Source organism: Lycorma delicatula, chromosome 12, assembly GCF_047948215.1.
Source record: "Lycorma delicatula isolate Av1 chromosome 12, ASM4794821v1, whole genome shotgun sequence".
NCBI lineage: Eukaryota > Metazoa > Arthropoda > Insecta > Hemiptera > Fulgoridae > Lycorma > Lycorma delicatula.
The window spans coordinates 72,491,943-72,509,506 of record NC_134466.1 but is presented as its reverse complement, the minus strand read 5'-3'; the positions used below and the strand labels follow the sequence as shown (position 1 = coordinate 72,509,506).

Below are 17,564 nucleotides of genomic sequence, written 5' to 3'. Positions count from 1 at the left end.
TTTTTTTCGCTCGCATTATGTGAAAAATAATTTTTGTTACATTTTGAGGAGTTAGAAATCGTCGCTCGATTAAAATTGTGTAATACCGTATAACTCGCCGGCCTCCGTGGCGCGAGTGGTACCGTCTCGACCTTTCATCCGGAGGTCCCGGGTTCGAATCCCGGTCAAGCGTGGCATTTTCACACGCGCTACAAATCATTCACCTCATCCTCTGAAGCAATACCTAACGGTGGTCCCGGAGGTTGAACAAAACAAAAACAAAAAACTTATAACTAGGCTGTATAACTCTATATAGCCGGGTAAGTAAAAGAATCCAAGTCGGATCTGTAAATATCTAGTAAATCTTGAACCTGTGTACAAAGAAAAAATCCATGCCGGTAGAATCGAATACTTTTGCCGATTTATGAAATTTGTTGTTAAAAAGTAACCGATTACTTTTGTTCGTTAAAGCCCGCCCGTCAGGGCTATGAACGCGAGGGGGTGGTGGCGACCAGAAGCGTCACAAGGCGGGGCCCTACGGGGTTGGGATTATTATCTTCGTTACTAGAAAGATAGATTCTACTCGTATAATTACACTTCATTTACGCTCATACATAACATCTTCTGAAGTAATATCTGAACCGGGTAATTCCCGAAGGCTAAACAGGAAAAAGAAAGAAAGTCTATCTTGTATAATGTTTTTCGAGGCTAAATACGTTTATAAATCGTATCGAAGATTAATCCACCGGGTCAACTCAACTCGTCTTCGTAAATCAGTTGATTTCGAAATCGAGAGTTCTAAGGTTCAAATTCAAGTAAAGGTATTTGAATACTAGATTGTGGACACCGGCGTTCTTTTGCGATCGGCTTTCAATTAATCGCACATCTCAGGAACGGTGGACCTGAGACTTTAAAAGACTGCACGTTTACCGGTATATTACCGGCCAGATTGCGTACAGGTGCCTTTGTACCGTTGACATAATGTTACTCTGTAATCTGGTATTACATAAATAAATAAATACATAATGACCTTAAAAGTTTTTATACAAATATTACATATTAACGTTTCTACATCTAGTGTAAATAAAGGGAAAGCTATTTGTTATTAGCTTTTATAACCGTGTGAGAGTTTATATAAACACATTTTTTGAAAGGTGATGATTTGTAAAGCAAGATTTATGTCAGTATTTTTTAAATGTCATACTCTTCTCATCAAAGTCGTAAGCGTATCGTTTTTACTAGTCGTATAATATAGCGAAATCCTGTAACAATTGTACTACAATACCTACTTCTAACAATTAAAAAAAAAAATATATATATATATATATTATTTATTCCTTGTTTGTTTTTAAATTAAATTTTTTCCCCCACATTTTGAAGAAAAGTACGGTATTATTTTCGATCGCATGGTCTGAAAGGGGAATGAAAATGAGTTTTTTTTACGTTTTAAGGTACGAGGAGTACAAAAATACCGTTCATTTAAATTGGGGTTTCTTTATATATATATGTTGGCCTTTGTATATAATTTTGTGGCTTGAAAATTTCCCAAACCGCTACATCAATTTTATTGAAATTTATATATTGTGTTTTAGTATATCTGAAGTTGTGCATGTGAAAATTTGATGAGAATCAGTTCAGCCGTTCTTGAGTTACGCTGAATGTAATGTTAAAAAAATTTGAGCAGGGCAATTTAGAAGCGTGGTTCGTTATGACGGTGCTAGTTGGAAAGTTAAAGTTTCTTTTTATAAATGTTTAAAGTATTTATTAAAACATAGTAGCGAAGATTATTGATTTATTAAAATAAAATTTTAAATATATAAATATTGGAATAAATCATTTTAAACGTCATATTTATTTTATATAAGACAATAAAGTTGTTTCATCAAATTATTTTTTTTTATTTTATGTTTTACTTCCTTATACGAAAAATTTAGTTTTTCAGATTTCAACGGAAATATCCATTTTGACCGTGAATCCATTTTGACTAGTTTCGGCGTGACGTCTGCACGTATTTATCTCGCGTAATTCAAAAACTATTAGCCGTAGGATGTTGAAATTTTGGATTTAGGACTGTTGTAAGATCTAGTTGTGACCTCCCCTTTTGATTGCATTCGACTGGACCAAAAGTGTCCAAAATAGCCCAAAATACCAAAAAATTTGGATTTTAGAGATTTTCTTAACCGCAGTAATCAGCCCTCATCGAGAGTTTTTCAACGATGTATCATAAGTGCTACTTATTTTCATCGGTTCCACAGTTGTAGCCCAATAAAAGTTTAATTAATGAAATATTTGGATCTTAGGAGAAGGCACATCGGTTCGAATCGGACTTCATCTCCTTTTTTATAATTTACATATATTGATTTACTAATAATTATTAACTTCTCATTGTAAAAGGTTTTTTACAATGAATAATTATTCAATAACAAAAAAAAAGTATGAAAAAATATCAGAAGTTGTTATTGAAATAAATCTTTATGTACTTTTAAAAATGTGTGGATGTAACTTAATAGGCGTACAAGGAAGTCATGTGATGTCCACATCAGATTTTTTTTATAAACAGGAAATATGTTTCGATATTAAATTAAAAGAAAACATTATACATTATTTAGTTTTCTCATTTTTTTGTAAAATCTTATTCTAGAATTACTTGATACCTTTTCAAACAAAATAAAATAATTTTTTTGTGTTCTTCTGCTCCCTTTTTTTTCTTGTTTAACCTCCGGGACTACCGTTAGGTATTGCTTCAAAGGACGAGATGAATTTGTAGCGTTGTGAATATGCCATGCCTGACCGGGATTCGAACCCGGAACCTCCGGATACCACTCGTGCCACAGAGGCTCCTGCTCCGTTGGACCGGCTCAACAATCGCGTATTATTCAGCTCAGGGGAGAGTTCTTGAGACTCTAATGAGCCTCTCCGCCTACCGGCAGGATGTCCCGCATGGCAGGTCGGCTCACCGGTTTACGGATTTTTCCTTATTTTCATCTTGCCTCTGCTTCTAACCGTTATGGCTAGGAACACCGGGCCTAATTTCTACGCAAGAGATCTTAATTTTATTAAGTTTTAAGCTCGTACAGGGAAATGTGTAGGATACCCGATTTTAATTTTTTTTTTGTTTTTGTTTCTTACATCATAAAACAGATGTTGTTTTAGAAGGTTTGGTTGAGGCTTTACAAAAAAAGACAACAAAAACAAAAAAAGGGCTCAAGGTTATAATTTACTATTATCCATATATAACTATTTAATTCTATTATAATATTACAGGAAAACACCTCAATTAATTTTCACTTTGTTGTTCCCTAAATATCAGTATTTATATGTTTCGATTAATTTATTTTCGCATATTTTTTAAATCGATGCTGAAATAGAAATTATTTGAGGTTATCGGTACTAATTTCGTTTCGTAATCACCTAACGAAATATTTCCAGACCTTTACAAACAAGTGTAAAAATAAATGATTTTCTAAATTCGTTTTCTAAAATTATATTTCATAATTAATTTTAAATAGCAATAATAAACTAATTAATATTTAAAATCTCTATGGCGTTTTTAAAATAAAAATCTATAATGACGAAATCAAGGAAGTTATCCGACCTTTCGCCAGATTAAAAAAAAATATATATTGTTAAATAAATGATTTTTTTTTTTTTCGAATTTGATAAAGGTGGTGCTTACCTGGCAGATTAAAAGTCTCTTGTTCGATTCTCACTATTATTTAGAAAATTTTTAAATTTGATTATTGTAACTTTTAGAATAATAATAATTAAAGATCGATCGTTCATTAAAGATTTAAATAAACTTAATTTAAAAACCGATTTCCTTTTACAAAGAATATATATATTTTTTATGACGTGGAAGAAATAGAAATAATTCATAAGACTCGTATATGCGAGTTAGCAGTTAAATACACCTTTACGTGCGGTCAATTAGTATATATATTTTTTAATATATTTTATTATATAATGCCATATAATCTACTTCCGGCCGTTTAAATGACACAACTATAATTATAATGTCGTTTCGTAATGAAACATACACAATGTTTCCCGATCTTCTCTTTTAATAATTTTAGTATTATAATGTTAAAACTAAAACCAATTTCACATTTTGTTGGCCTGTCATTAATTCCTTCGCGTAGATTTGATTAAATGAATTCCACTTTACGGTGCTTATATATATTTATAGAGAAAAAGAGAGAGTAATGGGGAGGGAAGAGAGAAAGAGAGAGATATTATTAATTACTTGTTCTCAGTCCTCGATGTAATGTCAGCGCTGAAAAAATAAACGCAAAAAATAACTTCCCGATGTGATAGATAAGTAACCTTTGTAGATGATACGTTGCACCCGATACAAAAAATCCCTTTCGGCACGGCGGAAAACGGAGGTACATTTCACCGTTGCTAAGTAGGGGATAAAAAAAAATTTCCAACTTAAAGTTAAGAAAAACTTCAAATTTACTCGATACGACTACGGTTGCACGGGAAAAAAGTTCACACGTTTAGCATACGATAAGCCCCATCTTACAATTCCAGCAACAGTTTGGTCATCCTTTGCCATAACGGTTGGTCATATCAAAAATTGTTGCGGACAAATTTTTAGGTAATGTTTAGAGGACTAACGACCACTTTAAACTAATTCGACACTGCGCCTATTAAAGTAGGTATGGTTTTCTTTTGTCTTTGAAACCCCATTTTTTCCACCCCCTGGCCAGCGGTTGATTATTCAAAAAACTTTGCTTAGATAGGTTTAAGGCCCTTATCCGATGAATAGTAGAAATTTTAAACGAATTCGATATTTTACTTAATAAAAATGTTATAGCGATATTTTGTTTTTTTCAAAAAAGCCACGCCATTTCCAGCTCCGTGGCCCGATTTTAGCTGTTAATGAACAGCCAAAATTACAGGCTGTTAATGATGTTTCGAGTGAGATTTTGGATCCTTATATTTTATGTATGAATTTGAAAATGATTGGCGCAAGTTACGGCAGTTATCGTATCCACAAGAAAGTGAAATATATATATATATATATATATATATAAACTTTTGAACTGAAGGTGGTTTTGGGATCTGGGGGATGTGAAACACGAAAATATGACAAAAATTTCCGGAAGTCAAATCATGGCACTCATTACATTATACCCGTTACACAATTTTTTGAAAAATAATGTTATTTATTTCTTGTTTTGTTTTTACGAAACAGTACATTATGCAATAGTACATTATAATTATAGCTATTAACGTACGAGTGCGAAGATAGCTACGACGCGACTCTTGGCGAGTGTCGTAAATTACATTAAACTATATTTTCTGTGGCAAAAAGTTATTAGTCATAAGTTCTTTCTATTGCTTAATATCGATCGGTGTTAAAGACAATTCTTCCTCAGAATCCAACATAATTAGCAAAAGGATAAAGATATAAGATTTTTTCGGGAGCGTCTCAAAGCTGGCACGGCGCGCTCAGTGAACGACGCCGACGGCGCGAGCACCTCTACCGCTGCTGTACCGAACTGATGGACATAAAGAGTGAGGATAACACTAATACATCTATCGAAGACGTCTCCGGGCTGATCGATACCACCATCAGTCGAATTGATGAGATGCAGTATCGTTGGCGTGCAGCGGTCAAAAGCTTCAAAACGGCATTTTAAAACGATTCGTTTGGTCTATTTTGCAGCGTTTGTTCGTCAGAGATTTAAATCGGGCGAAAGCTCGCAACATTTCTGTTCTAAATTGTCGACGAATATTAGTCGAAATAAATATCATGTACCGTTTAGTGTCTGTTTTATGTTAAAATTAAATTTAGTACGCAGTCAATGTCCCGTTTTCATTTCGATCCGATACACTAAAAAGCGACTCGGTGACGTACAGACCGACCGATTTATCTGTAGAGTTGGTCAAATGAAGGAAGTAAAATTTTCCATCGGAAACTTTCAGTTTTATTCAAAAGATACGACGGTGGCTCTCCCACTTGTCGTCTGCAGCTCGGAGAAATTTCATCCAAGGTCTGTAACGTTTCAGGTTAAACCAATGGCCGTGCGCCTCGACACAGCCCCACCCGATTTTTCTTTACTGTTTTGGTCGTGTACGATATTTTCGTACGCTCTATCGGGCGCAAATCTTAACCCTCGGTTTTGACGAAATTCGGTGGGATGATGTAAACGAATCAGGAATAGAGCTCTATTGATTTTCAGGTAAAACGGTTCACAGGAACCGAAGTTAGAGCTAGAGAACGGGATTTTTGGGTTCGTTTTCAAGGTTTTTATATTTGAACTTGGAAGAGTGACATTTTAGAAACCCAAAATTAGATTTTTGCGAGCCGCCTTGTTACAGTAATTTAGTTTTTAGTAACCCAAAACGTGATCTGGTATAAAGGAAAAAGGCTGATCGTCAAAAAAAAAATTTGAAGTTTTAATCGTTTTGCATCGATTTGAAACTTTTCTTTTTTGTGAGCACGGCTCAATTATCACACAAATTTATGGATAACAATATCAAAGCGGGTTGTTGGTAACTACCAGTGTTTAACTATCGATACAGTCAGAACTCAACAACCGTATGAAAAGGAGTAAGAAAAATACACAAATATACAAGTATGATGTATTTATTGGAACGATACACAGAATGTCGCAGTATTATAAAAGAAAATTACACTAACAGAACATGAAATACAAAAAAAAAACTCTGAAAGTGGAATGTTATTTTATAAAATCATTACAGAACTGCCACATCCTTTCTTTCTTAACTAAAACTGGAAATCCGCTCTTCTGTTTTTAATTTAATTTACAACCTCGGTAATTAATTTATCAATTAATTAAAAAAAAATTAAACTAAATGGCAATAAAATTGTACTCGAGTATTCTGTAATTGTAGGCGGGCGATCCTTCCGATAAGCTTTAGTATTTTTGTGACTATTCTTCCAACTTGGTTCCATTCACATCTACATTTCATCATAAATGGGACAGTCTCTTCTGATTTTATATTAGCAAGTCCCATTCTTTGACGAATATCCTCCCATCTTCTAGAAATGTAGATTGTATATTCGCCCGTATAATTTTTATCGCAATACCTACATGTCGGCGTAACTCGCTTGCCAAAAACCGGTACCCTCAAACTCGCCGTATCCGGTAAGCGATCGGGAGAGATGAAAGCCCATCTCACCAAAACTCCTCTGAACCCATCTGTCGATCCGTAGGAAAAATCTCCTGGTCCAGTTTCCGGTGCTTGACGCATCCCAAGCGACTCCCACTTCTCCAGCACGATTACGCGAGCCTCGGTTCTTGGCAGATCGCTATATATCTTCTGCAACATTACTGCCCTTATCTTAACCGGAGGAACACCGGATATAACCTTCAAAGTGTTCCGCGATACAGTCTTGTAAGCAGAAACAATGTTCATCGCCGCTCTTCGCTGCAGTTCCGCTACTCTATCTACATTTCTTTTCTTAATAAAAACATCTGCCTATGCCGGCACAGAATAATATATAATAGATGTAGCCACTGTTAATGCGATCATCGTAGAGGCTCATATTAAGTAACCGTTTAGCGTGGCCGAAGCCGCGACGGGATGCTACTGTAATAATAAAATATTTAAATATTTTTTACACCCTAAAACTTCAAAATTATACCGACTAGTAATTTGAAATTTCACGTACTTATCCGAAATACATGTACATATGCTCAGAATAAAATTTATAAAATTAGAACGTCTTTTTTCCCCGTAGATTTCTTTTCTTTATTATTTCTCCGTTCGTATTTTATTTTTATTTCATTTATCAAATTTTATCGTTTAACTTACTGTAATATATTTTGATAAAGTTTTCTACGATCAAATTTGAAGATTAGTCTACGTACTTAATAAAAATATCGATGGAATAAGAAACGAGTTAGCAGGCGTCAAAAGTTGAAAGTTACGTAAGATAAACGACAAGTGTAGAAAAGGCGAACGAGTTAGGTGAAAGGAGAAGGAGACAGTATTAGTAGCGAGCGAACGATTTATATTTGTCGGAGATCTAAAAGGTTAATAACTTGCTTTGTAATAACGTTACGTAGGATGGAATTATTTTATTACATTGTTAATTTTTTTATTTTATTAATTTAAATTTTGACTATTATTAAAAAAAAAAAAAATTAGCAATTTTTTTGTTTTATTGCTCTCCCAAAATTGGACGATTTTTTTTTTTTATTAACATTATTTCAAATATCAGTAATTCTTTATTTATTAAAACCTTTTTAATAAGGAATAATCAGGTTGTTTTTTAAAAATTAAAAAAAAATTATAAAAATTACGACGGATTGAATTTTAGTTGTTGGGCCTGTAAAGACTTGTAGATTAACTAGCTCCTCGTCGCAGCTTCGCCCCCGATATACGATTATTTGTATTTTCCGTCGCGGTCGATCTTTTTATTTTATGTTTTTTAGTCAAGTAACCGGAGGCAGGTGCAATCAGTCACATATACAGCAACAGTGGCAATGGCTGCGTTGGTTGAATCACAGCGCTGTATAACTTAGCACCCCGTAAAAAAATCGGAACGTGGAGGCAAACCTCCACTTCTACATATATATATATATATATATATATATATATATATATTTTGTTTCGAGATGTAATGTATACAAAAACCTTCTCAGTTATGCGAAGAAACGTGAATAAAAATTTAGTTGCGTTAGATCGGGTAGTTTTTATTGTTTATCTCGAACAAAAAAAAACCCCTCTTGCTTTTCATATATCAGTTTAGGTTAGACCAATCAGTGTGTCACTCAACTGCTGTACTGCTGTGGCAGAATGTGCATGACGCCAAGCACGGTGATCGTAGACCTCCTGGGGCTACGATGTCCAACCCCAGGAGTGCGTGTGAACGAAACGGGTGTAACATGCGACAGGAGAAAGAAAAGGGGGGAACTGGCGAAAAAAATAAGATCGCCAGGAGGTCGAAGCACGCGGAACCGTGCAGGGTCTGAGGATGTCTTGGTCTGATCACACGCGAGGGTGATTGGATCGGGACATTTCGATGATGTATGGAGGACCCTTGAGATTTGAGGGGCGGGCGCGCGAGGTCGGGAGTATATGCGGGAGGCATACTCGGACCCCGACTAGAGGTAGGAACGGGAAGGTTAGCCCATCCGGGGAGAGGCCGCATGGCATCCAGAAGCGGAGCTCAAGCGGCTCCAATTAACCAGCTGGGACCCTGATGGGACGGTCCGATGGGTGGACAATGCTGATGGGTGGTTTTTAGTCATCGCCGCGTCACATCAGGTCGATCGAGGCAACGTCTTTTACGCGGCTACCGGTTGCCTTGGTATGATTAGAAAAGGATTGTAAAAAAAAAAAAAAAATGTTTAGACCGATCATAGAACAAGAAGATCAGTAACATTGTGTACAGCATTTCTCCCCATTTTTTCCTGTTCTCTGTGAAAGTCTTGATACCTTCGTACGGATCAGATCATTTCTTACTTGAGTGAGCCCATCTCTCTCTCGGTCTTCCTACTAGTCGCTTTAACGATGTGTGCCCTTCCATGAGTTGTTTTGGTGTTGGTCGATCGTCATCCTGTTTACGTATCCGAGTCGCTGCAGGCTTTTCCGTTCAAAAATTATTGTAATATTCACTTATGCTGGCAGTTCATTGTACTTTCGTCTCCACCACTCCCCGCGTTACCTGTCGTAAACTTATCCGTATATCTTTCATAGAATCCTTCGCTCTGTTGTTTTCAGCTTATAAGCCTCCTTCTCTCGCAGAGTCCAGTTTCGCTTCGTTAAAGCAGTATCAGAAAGAGTATGGATTTGTATAATCCTATTTCTGTTTTCCTGAATAGGGATTTTGAAAATAGAATCTTACGTACGGCTGCCTTGGCCTTATTTGTGACGATGATTTTGTCTTTGATTTCATCATCTGTTGTTCTTTTGTCGTTTATAATTGAGCAAAAATATTTAAGGTTTGCTACTCTTTCAAATTTGTCCACACTTATCTCTAGGCGTTCTAGTTTCCTTCTAGTTTTTCTCAAGTAAGAGGTAAGTATTTAGTTTTCTTCTGGTTTATCTGCAGACCAACTTTCGCTGTCCCAGCCGATTTTTCAACCGTTTGTTTCTTCTCTTGAGTTTGCCAAAATTGTTATATCATCAGGAAATTCTAAAATCGAAACTGAAGGTTCTTTGTTTGGTATCTCCCAATATTTTCCTTACAAAACTCCCTCGCAGTGTTTTCTAATACTAAGTTAAAAAAACATAGGTGAAATTCCATCACCGTGTCACAAGCTTGTCACAATTTCAAATTCAATTTTATATTAAAGCGCGTAATTTAATTAAAGTGTTTTCTTATAAGGAAGTTGTATAACGAGATAATGAAATGCACGAATTAACATGCAATTAAAAAAAAAAAAATTTGCCCTATCACCGTGCCAGAAACCTTTAGAAAAACTCTAAAAATCTATTTTGAAAATCGATAACTGAATTCCTTCTACAAATTTGTAGTCAATCCGTAAAAGTTTGGCTGAGGCGCTACAATCATCCACAGAAAAAGAAAATATGCTCAAGGTCATAGCGCAAGATTACCCTTAAAGAACTGTCACATATTTGTAATATGTAAATAGATTTTTTGTGCGTATTTTGGAGTCAAGGCCGAAAACGAAATTAGATGAAATAAAAATTGCTACCTTCTTTGACCTTTAGCTAAATATAAGAAGTGGAATGTACTAGTTTTTAGAAACTCAGCGCTTAGAAACACCTGTAGAAATAAAACGATTTTAATAAATTGTCTAAATTTGTTTGCCATCGATTTTAAGTAATTATTATAATACTCGGTAAATTAATAAGTAATAATCGTATTTAATATTTAAAAACCCTGCGGCTTTAAAACAACTGTCAAGGGCAAAGTCAGGAGAGTTTGCTGGTGTTTTAAATTTTTTTTAATAAATTATTTATAACCGAAATATTTAATACTTAAAATAAAAGCTGACAACAAAGTTGTAATACATATGGGAAATTTCTTATATTTGTGAAAAAATTTACCTAAAACTTGAAAAAGGGAAAAATCAAAAAAATATTTTTAAATCAGAAAATCGATATTTTTAAACTCTAATCGGCTTCTCCCCAATATTACACCCAAAGAGTACTTTGGGGGCTACTTTCACTGCTACTGCTACTGCAAAAATAATTGGGTTTTTTGAGATGGAGGAACCTCATTTACGGGCGCCGAAGTAGTACCGGACTCGCTAACAGGTTCCGCAAACTGTTACAGAAAATGCGTATGTATTCCTGCGCACTACCAACTAAACCTCCACCCCTGGCGACCCCACCTCCTAGGAAACCGCTAATAAAGCATTACTTCAGGAGTGGGGGGTAAGCGCCCACACACACATTCGGTCTCCACAAGCAAACATCATCCATACCAGACCACTGCACACCACAAACACCTAAAGGAGGAAACATCCAGAAAAATAGTACGCCTAACAGGTACTAAGACGTACCACACACACTTATACAGTCGTACAATTAAGCCAATACAAGACAAGCGTACAACAATCATGAAGACATGGCCACAAGACATAACTTATCCAACAAAGCACACTCAACAGTTGATTAAATTTCCACGCTGTCACTTAGCGTACACAACAACACATCCACCATCTAACACACACACACACAACTCAGCCATAACCACTAAAATCATGAGCAACGCTCTCAGGCACCGGGAGCGGAATGACCACGGCCTTACCGCACCAAACCGACCCCACTCATGCACGAGAGGGCCCCCAAGGCACTCAGCCGCAAATGAGCGGAAATCGAGTCGTAAGTTAATAACTGGAAAATCGAAGCGTTCTGTACCGATTTTATAATACGAACTGTTTTTATTACTTTCCCTGTGAACAAAGCTAGAATAATAATATTAAAAGGGAAGTATAATGATCATATCAAAAATGGGCATATCGGTTAATGGGTTATCGGTGAGTATGATCATATCGTTTTTTTTTTGTTTTTTTTGGTGAGAAATCTGTACTTTTTTTGGGTCAGAGTAATTCATTTAGACCACTGATTCTCAAACCTTTTCGCCCACCGTCCACGTTGGGAATCAAAAATTTTCTAGCACCCCCAAAATTGTTAAACTTACCATCTGTTAAAAAATAATAATTGCAATTGCTGTCGGCAGATATGCAGCATTAAAGACAAAACTGGCCTTTTCTTTTTAAAGTAGAATATTTCGGTTAAGAAAGATCGTAGAGAGACATACAAAAAAAAGAAATTAAAGCTAAATTCTTAAGCTTTTAAACTGTTTTAATGCAGTTTATTGAAAAAAAATTTATTTCTCTTATGCGCTTGATCAAACACGAAGAAAAACTTTCAAATTTTAAAAATTTTCTTCTCACTGATTCTTACTTCCTTGAACGAAGTAAAGGAAGTATTGTGATAACGAAAAATTTCTGTTTCCAGATTTCAACGGAAATATCCTTTTTGACCGTTCCTGAATCCATCTTGTCTAGTTTTGGCGTGACGTCTGTACGTAAATATGTATGTACGTATCTCGCATAACTCAAAAACGATTAGCCGTATGATGTTAAAAGTTCGGATTTAGGACTGTTGTAATATCTAGTTGTACATCTCCTATTTTGACTGCAATCGACTGAACCAAAGTTGTCTCATAAGTGGTACTTATTTTCATCGGTTGCAGCGTTATAGCCAAATAAACTTTTAATTAATGAAATATTTGGATTTTACAAGGAGAAGGTACATCGGTTCGAATCTGACTTCATTTCCTTTTTTTTTAATTTAAATATATTGATTATTAATAATTATTATCTTGTAATGATATCATTTTTTAATAAATAATAATTCAATAATAACTATAAAAAAATGATAAGTTATTAGTGAAATAAAATTTTATGTACTTTTAAAAATGTGCATATGTAATTTAATAGGGGTAAGGAAGTCATGAAGAATTTTTTTCATTACTTTCATACATATTATAATTTTTTTTCTCAATATTTTTGATTAATTTTCTTTTAAAATAATTTATTTTTTGTTATTAGGGATCACTTCTTTATAAATAAATTTTTCCTACAGAGTAAGAATGCCCCTCAAAAAAAAATATTAAAAATTTGGGAATTTTGATGGTTAAATCTTATTTTTATAATTATGATTTGACTGTGGTATCCGGGGAAGTCATTCAATACTTTACCAGCTTTTTTGTTTTTCAATTTGAAGAACATGTTTTGGAAGATTCATTTTGTTTCTTGGTGAGTCATCGTGTATATTTCAATAAGTAATTTCTTAAAGCAAAAAAAAAAAAAACCTTTCCTCAGTTATTATATTATATAATAATTGGTAACAGAAAGGATATTTTCGTTTTGTAATATTTTTCCAGTTTAAAAAATAGTTCGGATAAATTTCATGGGTAAATAGAGAAATAATTAAGAAACAAAATATATCATCATTGGCTCTTGATCTAGAACTTCGCCGGTAAGAGTCCGCAGAATTGGACGTCATGGCGAAGTCAACGAACTACGTTTACAGTTATAAACATGTAACCTAACAGTGAAAATGGGGTAAAAAAATAAGCGGGAAAACATTAAATTTCGGTTCAATTAAATTTTTAATAAAGAATTCTTTCAAAAAATACCTGGAATTTTGTTAGACACCTTTTTTTCCATTTCATAAACCGCGGGACACGAATATTTCACTTTTTTCTCAAAAAGGTGGGTTTGCAAATCGCGCCGCTAGGTAGCAATACTTGGTACTACTACAGGTAGAATTCAAAAACTTGATAATGTAATTGAAATAATAAAACTTTAAAAAAATATATTACAGCTTGTTTTAATAGTAAATGCTCTTATGTAAATGAAAGTACTGAAGATGAAACAAATTTTTTAATTCCCATCACTTCTTTAAAAAAAAATAAAATTATACTAGTTTTATTAAAAACGGAATTAATAAAACAGAAATAAATTCGATTGGTGAAAATTGAGGGTTACATTTACAAAGTAATAAATCGATATAACATCACGGATTTTCGATTCGTAAAGACTCCTATCGCTGTAGAAAGCTACCCTCGAGAATTGGCTGGCAATCGGTCAAATATAGCTCAAAGCGCAATAGTATGGTGGACACCGGTACTTTCTGGCATTCAGCGACCTAGACGTGGCAGCGAATTACTGTCCTTGACGAATAAATTTTAATTTATTGACAAGTCATACATTTTAGTTTGTAGACGGGGTGCGCCTACCCAGTTTAGTAATATATATCAAGTGAGCGGTGGGACACGCAAACGAGTAACGTACGGCACGAAGCTTGTTCGGCTCACGCAGTTAGGTAAGCTCTAGGAACTAACTAGGATATTGGTCTCCAAACCGTTTTGAGGCACAGTAGCCGTTTGTCGCCCGGATATTCGGTCTTATGCTTTAAGGTGACCGAACGGGGTGGTGATGGTGCTGGTGGCGGCAGAAATGCCAGACGTACGAAATTATCTACAAAATATATAAATGGAATGGGACACCACGACTAAGGGAAGATCCTTATATAAGTTTATACAGGATCTGGTGGGATATTATATCTCGAGCTTGTTTTTAAGGACAACGGGTGCCCAGGTGCTCACCAACCACGTTAACTTGAACCAATATCTGTTTCGGTTCCGCCTGGTAGCTGATTAGTTGTGCGTCTGCGGGGAGGTCCGATCAAATCAATACCTGATGTTTCACTGTCCTGTTCTTGGAGGGAGGCCAGAGACCGGGCCACCCTGGAAATTAGAGGTCAAGGAGAAAATTGGCCACTCACAAGCGGCGAGAGCCGGATTGTCGGACCGTGAGGGAGTTCCAAGATGCGGCTGCCTTATTCAACCGGATCGGTAGTTTACGTAAGTGAAATACTCTTACCCCATTGCCGTGGGAAGCTAACCCTGGGTACGGCTGACCCCCAGCCAATTATCTTAGCTCCAAGCGCTATAACATAGTGGACAGGTACTTGCCGGCATTCAGCGACCTAGGCGAGGCAGCGAATTGTTGTCTACACGAAATAAATTTTATGTTTGGATGTCATATATATTTTTAGCAGTTTAAGCGGTCCGCTTAGCCGTTTTAGCAAACATATGATAATTGAGCGGTTGGGACACATAAGCCGATGGTGTATGGCGCCGTGCTTAGTCCGCTCACGCTGTTAGGTAAGCTCTAGGAGCTATTTTAGGTAAACCGGGTAAAACCTATTTTTGGCTAAACTGTTCGAGGCTCAGTTGCCGTTTGCGGCACAGACGTTCGGTCTTATGCTTTAGGACGACCGAATGAGGCGGTGGCGGGAGAAATGCCAAGCAAACCGTATATTACCTGTAAACAAATTACGACTGTGTATGCCTAGTTAATAAAAAAAGAAATCAAATCATTAATATTTATTATTAGCAATAATGATATATCTACGTTATGCTCTCATTATTTTTAATAAATAATAATCAATAGTTGGCAAATAAAAAAGAAGTACGTGCAACGTTACATAATTATTACTAATTTTATAATATTTATACGATGTATATAAAAAAAATGCCACGTTAACGTAACAAAAAGATCACATGATGAAATATATATATATTTTAATTAATGAATTTAATATATTATAATTATATTTTATTAACAATGGATGTACTTTTACGTATTAATTTGTAACGTAATAAACGCTAATTATATAAGAAATGTAATTATAATTTAATATATAATTTCTCTTGCGATGATTATAATTTTATCTCATTACATTATAGTAAGGCAAACGTAAGTGCATCGTGGAATGAGCGAGCTGTTGCCATTATTACATCCGTTTGTTAAATCTAAAAGTTCATCGTTCAGCCGATCTATATGAAAAATAAATAGATATTAAATTCTGATCGGTAAATAATATTATGAGGGTTATTCTACAATTAAAGATAAATCGTTCTGCAGCTAAAATGGTTTATTTAATCGATATGATTTTTTTTTTTACTTTTTAAAAAATTCTCCAGCAATTTTAATATAACATTTGTTCTGTCTCCGAATCGGTTTATTTGTGCGTGATGCTTGGCATCTCCCGCTACCACTTCACTTGGTCGCCCTAAAGCATAAGACCGAATGTCTGTGCCGCAAACGGCTACTGAGCCTTAAAATATTTAGCAACCGGTATCCTAAAATAGCTCCTGGAGGTTACTTAACAGCGCGAGCTGACGAAGCGTGTTGCCATACACCATCGGCTTACGTGTCCCAACCGCTCACTCGTCATATATTTGCTAAATTGGGTAGGCGCATCCCGTCAACTACTAAAAATATATATGACATCCATAATAAATTTATTTCATCTAGGTAGCCACGCCTACGTCGCTGAATGCCAGAAAGTACCTGTCCACCATTTTATAGCGCTTGGAATCATAATAATTGGCTGGTGGTCAGCCATACTCAGGGTAGTTTCTCACGGCAATGCGGTAAGAGTTTTTCCTTTAAGTAAACTACGGATCCCGTTGAACAAAGCAACCGCATCTAGGAACTCTCACACGGTCCAACAATGCGGCTTACACCGCATTGACTTGCCGTTTCTGAGCCGCCAATTTTTCCCTCGACCTCTAAGTTCCAGGGTGGCCTGAGTTCTGCCCCCCCCCCCCAGAACTAGGCTGTCGAACATCATATGTTCGACTGGACCTCCCCGCAGACGCACAGTTCATCAGCTGCCAGGTGGAACCGAAACAAATATCAGTTCAAATTTGCGCGGTTGGAGAGCGCTTGAGCTCCCGTTGCCCTTAAAAACAAACTAGAGTTGTACCGTTCCCCCAAGTCCTGTATAAATCTTTACAAGGAACTACCGTTCGTTAGTCGTGGCGTACCGTTCTTGTTGACATGTTTCCATCGCGGGACTGTAAAGCCTTCTCCGCAGATGGCAGACGGGCAACTTTTCGAAATTTACAACCGGTGCGTTGCGATCACCGTTCCGCTCCGGTACAGGCCCGGCTTAAAACCGCATCCCAAATACCTCGGCCTCCCTACCTTTTCGCAATTTCCACATGGCCTGAAAATTCACCGCTAAATCGATTGGGAGAACCTATATATGGAAAAGCCATTGTTTTTTAGTCAAGTAACCGGAGACAGGTGCTACCAGTCACATATACAGTAGCAGTGGCGGTGGCTGTGCGTTGAACCACAGCGCTGTATATCTTCGCATCCCGTAAAAAAATCGGAACGTCGAGGCAAACCTCCACTACTACATATGTATATATATATATATATATATACTTTTTTCTAAGATGAAGTATATCCCAAAAACCTTCACAATTATGCTAAGAAACATGGGTAAAAATGTAGTAGCGTTAGATGGAGTAGTTTTTTGTTTATTCCGACCAAAAAAATACCCTCTTACTTTTCATATAATAGTTTAGGTTAGACCAATCATAGAACAAAATAGATCACGTATTATGTACAGCAATTCTCGCCATTTTTTCTTGCTCTCTGTGAATATCTTCAGACCTTCATGTGGATTAGATCATTTCTTACTCGAGTGAGCCCATCTCTCTCTCGGTCTTTCTACCGGTTTGACTTCGTTACTGCCATTAAACTTCTAACCTCGTAGCGTATCCTTGAACGGATCAAACAAATGAAAATCGGATC

At 36.0% G+C, this 17,564-nt stretch overlaps 1 protein-coding gene across 4 annotated transcripts in view; it reads left to right on the top strand.

The window, feature by feature from the left end:
- LOC142332727 (very long chain fatty acid elongase AAEL008004-like) overlaps nucleotides 1–17,564 on the top strand; it is a 392,025-nt gene that overhangs the window by 240,174 nt on the left and 134,287 nt on the right. The window contains exon 1 of one of the 4 annotated variants that reach the window (XM_075379322.1): nucleotides 5,187–5,262. The exons of the other annotated variants lie outside the window; for them this stretch is intronic. The gene's annotated coding sequence lies outside the window, so the exon portion shown is untranslated. Of the gene's footprint in view, nucleotides 1–5,186; nucleotides 5,263–17,564 lie in introns of those variants that run through there. 4 annotated transcript variants of the gene reach the window in all.